The following is a 7,483-nucleotide window of genomic DNA, read 5'->3' as shown; positions in this document are numbered from 1 at the left end:
TGGGCAAGGCAGTGGAAGTTGAACGTCAGGTACTGAGGTTTCAGGCCCTGGGTCAGGGTTTTCAGACAGCATTTAGGTAACTTCTTGAGAACTGCAGTGATCTAATGACAACAAACATACCTTTTCCAGACACACAAACGTGAGGATTGTCTGGGAACAGTGAGAACTAGCTCCAAAGCTCATCTTTTGGAGCTAGGCCCATGAGGTCTTTGTGAGAAAGCTTGAGGTTGAGCATTCATGCAGACAGAGGACTTGAAATCTTAGGCATAGGCAGAATGGGTTCCCCAGACTGTACAGGACATGTGCTAAGTGCACATAGTGGGGACTGAAGGTACTGGGTCAGGTGTAATGCAACAGTTTGGTTGCAGACTGCCCTCAGAGCAACCATGTGTCCAGACCCACTGGGTTCAAGCCAATATGGGGATGACTCTACTAGGGTGAGGCAGCTATAGCTAGTACTGATCAGCTTTATGAATCCAGCAAGGCTGAAGGTGCTTTGAGTCACCCCAGGGATGGTGGGTTTTACAACTCTTCTTGTCAACTCTTCTTGACTTCAAAAGTATCCTAGTATGACATTCTTCTCAGCATGCCAAACAAGACCATCATAGTTGGATTCAGTTGTTCTCTCTCTCACTGTTAATTACCAGGACAGTAAAGCAAGCCATTCCCACATGGAAGAGAAACAACTGCAGCTCTGCCCTTAGGAACTTCCATTTCTGCTTTGCAATCTGGTGGGAGGAGTGGAGGAAGAGAGAATGAAGCAGAGTTCCCTTTCTACAAATGAAGGGAAGCTCAACCCTCAACGCTGCAGATCTTATGAAATGCCACAGAAGTTGGAGCTCCTGCACGTAGACTCACCGTTTCTGAGGCATCCCATGTGATAACTTTTCCCATTCTTTCCATTCTCCTTATTCCCCAGGATGGAGGGAGAAAGAGGAAATGACAACAACCCAATAGGGCCAAAGGGACTACATATCCTGTAGAAGGAACTGGTATATACTAAAGGCAAAAGGCTCTGCAATGACTGTGACTGTGTGCGTGTCTCAGAGAGGTGTTGCAGATAATGCTGAGTCTGGTAGCCTTCCAGCCCTCCTCTTCCCACATTCTTCTACCCTAAGAAGCTTGCCCTTCGTGGATCTTTCTGGAACAGGCCTGAAGGTAAGGCTAAACACAATGGAGAGTGCTAGTCCCTGGCTTCCTAAAAGATTATGGTACATTTTGCTCCCCTCTGACCCCTTACCATGTAAAACCGAGTGAGGCCGGCCTAAGATTCATGTGCACGCTTCTGTCCTCTTTACATCCTCTTCTTTGCCAAGGACTGTGTATTTGTTTTAGTTAAAGAAGCTTGTGACTGAAAACAGCTGCAGACCGAGTGGAAAAATAACACCTAAAAATAGCCCCAGCCTGAGAGCACAATGTGCATTGATTTTACTATGGAGAGTACAAGAGCAGGGAGGTGGTGGTGACTAGGTTGGTATGTTCTAATACGTCTAGCCCTGCCATATTTAGAGTGCATGTAGTAGGCCAGGCAGCCAAGTCAGTCCATGTAGGTATTTGACTGCTTTGGATGGGTTCCCAGCAGAGTCACTCCAACTACAACAAAATAACGTGGTATTTTTATGAGCTGACAGTGAGGAAATCACCCCACGGTATTACCATGTTCTGCAGAGAAGAGAGAATATGTAACTGCTGAATAAGGAAGACAAATCTCCCGCTGGTTGTTTCCACTCAAAACATTATCCCAGAATAAATTGTCAAATAGTTAATATCATCTTCTCTGGCCTGCTGTATGCTAGGACGGTACCTGAAGGAGAAACCATTTCTAGATGCAGATCACAGATGCGCTAATTTCTCTCACAGTTTTGCTGACTTGAATGGGCCAAGCCCATGCAGCAGCTCAACAGAAATCCTAGTTCAGATTCACCACAGATAACAAGGGGTCTAATAGAAAGCACAGCTCATATACATCATTTTTACGTTATGATGACTGTGATTCCCCACTTAGAGGTTGGTGGCAGGATCATGCACTACTCTTCTAAGAGAAGGCAGCTTTAAATTAAGGATGAAGTTTTACAGGACCTTTGCCGGTGAAGATCCATTCCAGCATGAACCTGCTCACTGCCTGGCCACCCCCAGACCTTAAAGCCGTGGAGACTGTGGGTGAGTGTTGACGAGACATGATTTTTTAAGGTTAATCCTAAGTAGTAAAAGAAATTCCATTCTTAAATAAGGAACTGATGTTGGTCCGTGTATTTGCGGTTGGCAAGGGCTTTAGCTCTATCTCCACTCTCATTTTCCCTTAGGCTTCGAAATGCTACTAGCTCATTAACTAAGCAGTGCAAAGCCACTCTGAGATGCACGACAGTGTCCTGTTAGGAGTTTTCAGGTTGTTTGTATGCCAACTACAGCTCTAATATCAGCCTAACTAAGAGAGGGGACTGCTGCCTGAAAAGTCAGTCAAGAGCAGGCCCAGAGGGTGGGTAGAGAAGTGCAGTTCTGAGAAGCTCAGGTGTTAAACACTTTTAAAATCACTGTTTTGCCTGCAGATTTCAGGAGTTTAAGAGATTCAGCAACTTACAGGACAAGCTTCAGCACCTTGTGGGTGTATTTGCTATGGCCAGATATTTTTTTCCCTTAAACAATTATCTTAAGACTAACCTGCCCCTCCCTTGCTCAGTACATGCACAGAAACCTTTCCTCCTCAGAAGAGACTGCTCACTTGGTCTTTCTGAAAACAGGAACTGGACAGAAGTGTAGCAGTTAATCTAGGACTGGCAGATTATCCCCAGTCACAGGAATATCCGAATAGTGCATTCAGAGAAATACCTCCCAAATACCTCCCGTACAGTTGGCAGAAGGGAAATCTGACAGCGTTTACAAACTTCCAAGCTCATTTTGGAGTCATTTGCAAGTAGACCCGAGCAGTTTTCCAGACCCTGGTATGCTGCCTTCAGAGGAACCACTGAACAGGCATTTCAATTGTCTGTTCTCACAGCAGGTCAGTAGAGGAGGGCGAGGTGAATTCATGCCACTGGTGATCTTCTTCAAGGACAGCAGAGACAGGCGGATATGCCCTGGTCTGAGTCTGGTGTTTCCTGAACAAACAGCCATAGCTCTACCTTGATGTCATTGCACTTCTTTGAGGCAGGGTGGACATCTGAGAATAAGGTTCCAGAGATGCAGAGTTTGGGGTCTTGAGTTTGTGCCACTCTGACTCCTTGCAGATCCTGAACATAACTTAGTGCATACACAAGCAGAGCTGGGCCTCACTTCCACAGCCTGCTGCACTGCTAGCATTCTCACAACCCAACAAAATAAATGTAAATGAAAATGTTAACTAAAACACAAGCCATTTGCCTGGAAAGACAAAGATTTGGTTTTTGGTGAACATTCAAGAGCTGTCCACTTTATTGGCACTAATATTTTCAGGAAATGAATTTCTAAGCAAAGAATGTTTGTGTATGGCACAGACTAGGGATCTGAAACAAAGCAACCTGACCTAGCCAACTAATTATAGAGTAAAGGAAATTAATTTCAGTATAGGATATCTGTAATTAATCCATATAGTAAGAAATGAATTAGTCAATGTTGAATAAGTCTAAATGATTAATAATAAAGAAATAAGCGCAATCTGGTCAAAGATTTCCCATGAGGAGAAGGAAGATAAAGTGTTTGATGTATATTATTTGCTCAGCTTTACCATTTTGGTAAAACAGTTTTTTACTAAGAGCAAAACCAAGTGAAATAGAAATGACTGCATGGTTAATGAGTCAGACATAAATGATACTGTACTTATTGAAAGAGCTGATTGTGAAAGATGCACCAAAAATGGCAAAATGTATGCACACAGGAGATAAAATGAAACCATGTGACAACATACTTTATACTGTAAGAGAGAGAACTTCTAAGCAAAATTATTAAAGGTAAGTCAAAAACTGTGCAGTACTGTAGACAATACAAAACCTAAGGCTAAAACAAGACAAATATAAGAATATTATATGCAGCCAGAAAATTTTTCTGTATATGATTTGCATGTACACATCCCCCCAGAATTTCCTACAAGGCTAATAGATTATTTAAATTTAGAAGCTATCGGTACAAATTGTTTTCTACAAAAATGTCATGAAGCCACTGGATTCATCGTTCCTTGATAATGAAAATAAACAGTAGTTTGGGTTATTATGAAAGTGGACCAAGCTTCTGTAAAAATTTAATGACTGAGAAAATCTTTGGTCATGAGCTGAATGGTGAAACCCAAAGACATGCGAGTTTCACATAGTGCTAGAGTTGATTTGTTAAGGACATCTGATATATGTCCTCAGTGAAGAAGCTTCAAAGCTAAGTAGTAGGAAAAAAGGAAGAAGAGAGACTCAATGAAGCAAAGGAGAAATAGACACTCAAGCAGGAAAGTGGAAAGGAACAGAGATAAAAGGAGACCTAAACAACAGTATTAGAGGCAAGTTAAAAAAAGCTTCATCAATGACATCTGAATTTGGTGCCTAGGCAAACAAACTGAGCTTTCAGACTCTTTAAGTGCTGATTTTGAGCCAATAATGGAATTTTTTAGTGTGAGAATAAATATATTTCCATGTGGGTTGTGATTATCAGCCTCGTTTCGCAGTGCAACCTCTTCTGTGAGGATGACAAATTAAATGTGAGTGGGATCTGTACCAAGAACCCTTTCTTCCTTCCCTGCAACACTCCAGTTGACCTGGACTGGCTTTATCCAGGCAAAGAGATCAGGCTGCTGAGTCTTCTTGTAACAAATCCACATGAGTTTTTATCTTTTAGATGTAACACAGGTCACTGAGTTCCCTCATTGTCACACTGTACCAGCGATGTTTTGGAGCAAATTTTGAGGGAAGAAAGGACTTGGGTTTGGAGGGACAAATTCAATTTCAGCTCTGCTACTTTTAAGTCATACTCTAGCTTTTCAGAATATCTTATCTTTTATTTTATTTTTTCTCAGTTTTCCTTCTTTTGTTTGATTCTATTGGGCATATTGAAATCTTCTCAGCTGGCCCACATCCTCTCTGTTATGTTGAGCAATATAACACTAGTAGTATATCTTTGTTTCTTTATATCTGCTGAGAAGTAGGAAATTAAATATTATTTTTATAAATATTATATGCTGCTCAGGTGACCTCCCTGATATTTTCTTGCCTTAATTTGCAGAGTTAATGTAAGGAATTTGTAAGGGGGGAAATAAAAAACACAGCTGGGAATGAAACAATGGCAAAATCAAGGGGCATCGCTAACTATATCAACCAGCTGAGATTCTGAGATTTTTTGAGTTGGCTCAAAAGCCGTATTATCATGAAAAGGAGCCATGCCACATTCCTCTGATCCTATGTGTTCCTTTGGGTTAGCCCAGGTAATAACAGAGGTGCCTGGTGAGTTGAATTCCCTTTTCACTAAGAGGAGCTTAGTGGACAAGCAGACTAGGCTATACACCTGACCTTTAGCTGACTAGATTAGGTAAAATGGATTTCTGTCCTAATCAGTAGTCTTGTGCTTTTCTGAACTGTTAAAGATCAGCCATATACCAGAAATTATGGCATTTCCATGACAAGTGAAAGGATCAAGATTTGTGAAGTCATCTAGATTTCCGATTTGTTTGGAATTAAATGTACTATAACAATAAAGTTATTGTTAATCTTCCCATGAGCACTCCCATTTTGCTTCATAACATAATAGCCACCAGAAAAGTAATTTGAAAACTTATTGCATTATTATTTATGATGCATACAAGGAAAACAGAGAAGAAATGCCACAACAATCATTTAAGGATACTCAGTCTTACCACAGAAAGCAAGATCAAACTAATTAAATCCATATTATCACTTTCTACACAAACAACACATTTTTGTAATGTGCTGTAAATACAAGTTTCATTAAGTAAAGGCCTCACTGTGCCTACATAAGCATGCGTGCTTGGGGGGGGCGGGGGAAGGGATGGAGATGAGATGCGAGGAGCCCTTCCATCCCTTGGGACTTGTTGCAAAACCCATATTAGCTCCAACAGGCTTTGGGAGAGGGACTTTCATGCCTTTGCGCAATGTCCAAGTATAAACATGCTGGGGTATTAGCACTGCTATTGCTGTTATTTCCTAAAAGAGGTCTGGCGAGATGGGATAGGTGTGAGGTAATGAGCGATTTGGAACAGAGCATTCTTGTATGTTCTGCTCTGAATCTCCAGGAGACATGTTGGCTCAGCTGATCAGATTCCTTTAATAACAGAGCTTCCAGGTCTACACATGCTGCTCCTTCTCTGCTCTATAGCCAATGATGGGCATGGCTTGAGGCCACCGTCTAGCACTGTGTCTCCAAGAAGAGTGTTTTATTTAATCTTAATTCAGTGTTCTTTAAAAAACAGAGGAAGAATTAATACATTTCCTGGTGTCTCTAGCTCTCCTGGATATTTCTCACACTGGTTCAGAAGTCAGCATTTGCTAAAAGTCAAGCAGTAAGTGTGTGACAACCCTGCTGTATCTTGTATGCAACAGTTATCAGGTAAATTGACAGAACTGTGCTGAAAAATGCCAGCTTGCTGAGCTTGAAGCGTTGCCTTCAAAGGACGTTGTTTTCCATTAATATTTGCCAAATGATAGCCAGGAATCTTACAATCTTGACTATTTCCCCACGAGGTTGCCTAACTGTTCGGGTCATTGAAAGCTGCCGCGTACACAGGAATGGACCAGACCTGCCAGATATGTCTCATTTGTATTTAGTTAGGTGATTAGGTGACTGGGTCACCCAGATGAACAACAGTGACTGGGTCCCAAAGAGTGCAGTAGGTGACAGGATGGTCAACACAGAGCTGAGGGAACCCCTTGAAATATTGTTTCCACATATTTGGTCAGAATGGTTTGCTGGCTAGTTGCTTTTTTCATGGTTATTTTCCTTAAATGTTCTTTCAAGACAGTCATTGGTGGCAGTTATTGAGAACAGTGTGCTTGAAACAACATGAAAAGTGAGTTTCTAACTGAGAGAGCCCTGAATTCCAGACATATTTGCATCCAGTCAGAAAAGAGAATGAATAATGTGTGATTTATAAGTCTAATAAATTGGATCTCAGTGAGCTGCTTTCCTAACCAAGGTTATCCAGGGTATGATGAAGCAGATTTCACAGAATGGGTAAGTTTTCAAAAAGCTCCCCAAAACCTGCAAGTGGTTTCTAAGTAACTTGGAAGCAGAGTTAACGCTGACATGTATTGAATTATGTATTTGCTATAAACAGCTTTCTCATTTATTGACATATTTCCTTTCCCCACACTATGCAATAATAGTGGCAATGCAGAGGAATCCTCATTTACATTAGCTGTGTCCTTGATATAATTCTGCACTCCAGGGCAGACTATACAAGGCTAAAAATTCAATTTTTTAATATTACAAAATACCCATCTTTGCTATAGGAGTTTATGATTCTGTGAGAATTATAATTATAATCAACGGATAAAAGGCATTTTGCACCCCTTGTAAG

At 41.2% G+C, this 7,483-nt stretch overlaps 1 long non-coding RNA gene across 2 annotated transcripts in view; it reads left to right on the top strand.

Annotated features, from left to right (window-relative positions):
* Nucleotides 1–656: 656 nt before the first annotated feature.
* Nucleotides 657–7,483, top strand: part of LOC104145109 (uncharacterized) — a 38,696-nt gene continuing 31,869 nt past the window's right edge. Inside the window, exons 1-2 of one of the 2 annotated variants that reach the window (XR_694250.2) lie at nucleotides 657–1,158; nucleotides 2,006–2,160. This is a non-coding gene — a long non-coding RNA (uncharacterized lncRNA). The remainder of the gene's footprint in view (nucleotides 1,159–2,005; nucleotides 2,161–7,483) is intronic. The other variant, XR_694252.2, reaches the window with a different exon arrangement.

The sequence above is a fragment of the Struthio camelus genome, chromosome 2 (assembly GCF_040807025.1).
Source record: "Struthio camelus isolate bStrCam1 chromosome 2, bStrCam1.hap1, whole genome shotgun sequence".
Taxonomy (NCBI): Eukaryota; Metazoa; Chordata; class Aves; order Struthioniformes; family Struthionidae; genus Struthio; species Struthio camelus.
The sequence above is the reverse complement of the archived record's forward strand: the minus strand, read 5'-3'. Positions and strand labels throughout refer to the sequence as shown.